Source organism: Melanotaenia boesemani, chromosome 6 (genome assembly GCF_017639745.1).
Source record: "Melanotaenia boesemani isolate fMelBoe1 chromosome 6, fMelBoe1.pri, whole genome shotgun sequence".
NCBI classification, from domain to species: Eukaryota; Metazoa; Chordata; class Actinopteri; order Atheriniformes; family Melanotaeniidae; genus Melanotaenia; species Melanotaenia boesemani.
Window position 1 is genome coordinate 38,328,141 of NC_055687.1, and position 2,939 is coordinate 38,331,079.

General features: G+C 36.8%; 1 long non-coding RNA gene across 1 annotated transcript; it reads left to right on the plus strand.

Annotated features, from left to right (window-relative positions):
- Positions 1-421: 421 nt before the first annotated feature.
- LOC121641860 lies at positions 422-1,977 on the plus strand. The gene is made up of 3 exons (XR_006010809.1): positions 422-521; positions 911-1,003; positions 1,508-1,977. It is a non-coding gene; the product is annotated as an uncharacterized LOC121641860 (long non-coding RNA).
- The last annotated feature ends 962 nt before the right edge of the window (positions 1,978-2,939 follow it).

Below are 2,939 nucleotides of genomic sequence, written 5' to 3' on the forward strand. Positions count from 1 at the left end.
TAAATCTAAATGTTTAAATCTAAATCTAAATGTTATATGTTAAATCTAAATGTTTAAATCTAAATCTAAATGTTATATATTAAATCTAAATGTTTAAATCTAAATCTAAATGTTATATGTTAAATCTAAATCTAAATGTTATATATTAAATCTAAATGTTTAAATCTAAATCTAAATGTTAAATGTTATATCTAAATGTTAAATCTAAATCTAAATGTTAAATGTTATATCTAAATGTTAAATCTTAAATCTAAATCTAAATGTTGAACCTAAATGTTTCGAATATATGCTAATTAACCCCGCCCCTTTTAGCCTCCACCAATAGGCTAGTAGGGAAACACTCGCGCGCGCGCACACACACACAGCCGCTCGCATACACGTCTTTACTGTGAATGTCTCTCTGGATGGCGTCGAACATGGCTGGTTCTCTCCCAGCAGAGGAGATTGAGCGCGCGGTCATCGCAGGTGTACGAGCTGCACTTCAAAGTGCACTTCCAACGCAACCACTCACACCATTAACGGTAAGATATATACATTTATTTTTAATCTTTTTAAACATTTTGTTGTTTAAAAACTTTCATCTAACTTTCACTGTTAGCTAGCTACTTAGCCGTAGCTAGCGCCCAACTGCAAATTTATCACTATCTCCTTATAGTAAAGAATCCTTAACAAAAATCCCTGGATTCAGGCGTTGATGTGGATCACCCCGCAAAGTCGATCACTGTTTTCTTATTCTATCTCTGGGATTCCATGAAAGTTTCATCAAAATCCGTCCATTACATTTTGAGTTACGTTGCTAAAAGACAAAACAAACCAACGCCATCTAAAACACAGCCTCCGCCTTGGCGGTGGTATAGAAAATTAGAACATTTAAAATATCCACGTTTAAAATGTGGACTCTTTTTCGCAGGTCTCCGGACTACAGACTAACTCGCAGGTTCTTCCAGCAGTGCCCAGAGGCGCGGTGACCCAGTTTTCAACCGCAGTCACTGCACAAAGATCAGTGAGTGATACAAAAATGCATTTGCTAATCCTTAACTGAGTAAACATTGTAATGTCCAAAGTTTTTGTCCAGGCCTTATTAAATTGTAAATAGTATGCGTGGTCTCATTTTACTGTGTCTACGAAACAAATACTGTCAAATGGTTAGGTTATTATAGCAACACACTTAAAAGGCACAGTAAAATGCACTATTATCTACCCCTGTATATACTAGTTAAATGGTAATGAAATAAAACACTAATGTCCTTTAAACTATTACATTTTTTAGGTGTAGCAGCAGAGTTGCAAACATCTGTTGTGAAACTAAGAAATTTCATGGTCACATAGGTTTTTGTGGTAAGAACAAACTCCTCAACGAAGTTGAAGTGGATACAGGAGTTGCCATATCAATATTAACTTATTATCTATTCAATACTTTTTATTAAATAAAATTGACTTGGCTACATTAATATGAAATCAGTGAACTACTTTTTTTTTATCTCAACATCTTGTCCTTTTCTTTTAGGATGGACATGCCTTCATTTCCAAAGAAGATATCGAGGGTCTGTTGTTTCAAGGGACAACTGTTTCTGAAGCAGCCTCTGCTTTGCATATTTCCAGACCCACATTATACAAACTCATGCGGGAATACAACATAAGGCACACCAGATTTACTGAGATTTCTGATCAGGAACTGGATGTAATGATATGTGCCATTAAAGCTGAACATCCTCATGTAGGAGAAGTTATGCTAAATGGGCATTTGCGTGCCAGAAACATTATTGTCCAAAGACGTCGTCTCAGAGACTCAATTAAAAGGGTTGATGGTGCTGGTGTTGAGTCCAGAAGGGCAACAACAATACAGAGGAGAGTGTACACTGTGCCCTTCCCAAACTATGTATGGCACATCGATGGCAATCACAAACTGATCCGATGGAAATTAGTTGTACATAGTGCAATGGATGGCTACAGCAGAATGATAACTTTTCTCCAGTGTTCCAACAACAACAGGGCTGAAACTGTATTGGATCTTTTCACTACAGCCATCAGGGAAGTTGGACGGCCCATTCATATTAGAACTGATCATGGAGGCGAGAATGTGCTAATATGGGAAGACATGAGAGTGCACAGAGGAGAAAATTCTGTATTGACTGGAAGTTCAGTGCATAACCAACGCATTGAGAGATTCAATCGGGACTTAAACAGAAACTGCCGTGATGTTTTAGCGCCCATATTTTATGAACTTGAGTCCACGGAGGCCTTAGATGTAGACAATGAATCAGATTTATTTTGTCTTCACTATGTATACATCCCCAGGATCACTCGCACCTTATACGAGTTTAAAACTGCATTTAATAACCATGCCATTTCAACAGAAAATAACAAAACTCCTGTTCAGCTATTCACCCAAGACAGACATCTTCTGTTATTAAACAGCCCAGAAGCAGCAGCTGAAGAAACACTGGACTCTGTATCAACTCAACAGGTGCAGAACTCATTTTGCCCCCTTAATAATCGTGACTTGGAAGAACTGTTTGTTGTAGTGAACCCACTTGAAAATGATGGTAACAAGGGAAAAACACTGTATCACACTGTTCAGGAATTTGTATATAATAAGATGACAAGTGTGTAACTATTGTGTAAACCAATGATAAGGGAAATACAAAAAAGGGCCAAGATTCCCTATCTAAAACACCTGATTTAAATTATTATGTTAATGTTAAATTAACATTTTAAACATGCAGGACTGTGTCCCTTGAGGACCAGGGTTCCCCAACATCACTGTAAAAATTGTGAGCTGTATGCAACATTAAAATGTCAAGAAGTGGTAACGTGCATTAAGCAAATACTGTAAATATATAACCAAAGTAAATTAGTACTTCAAAGACTGAACATCTGTAACATTAAACATGAATAAAATAACAGTCAACATTGCATGAACTCAAACATTTGTGTGC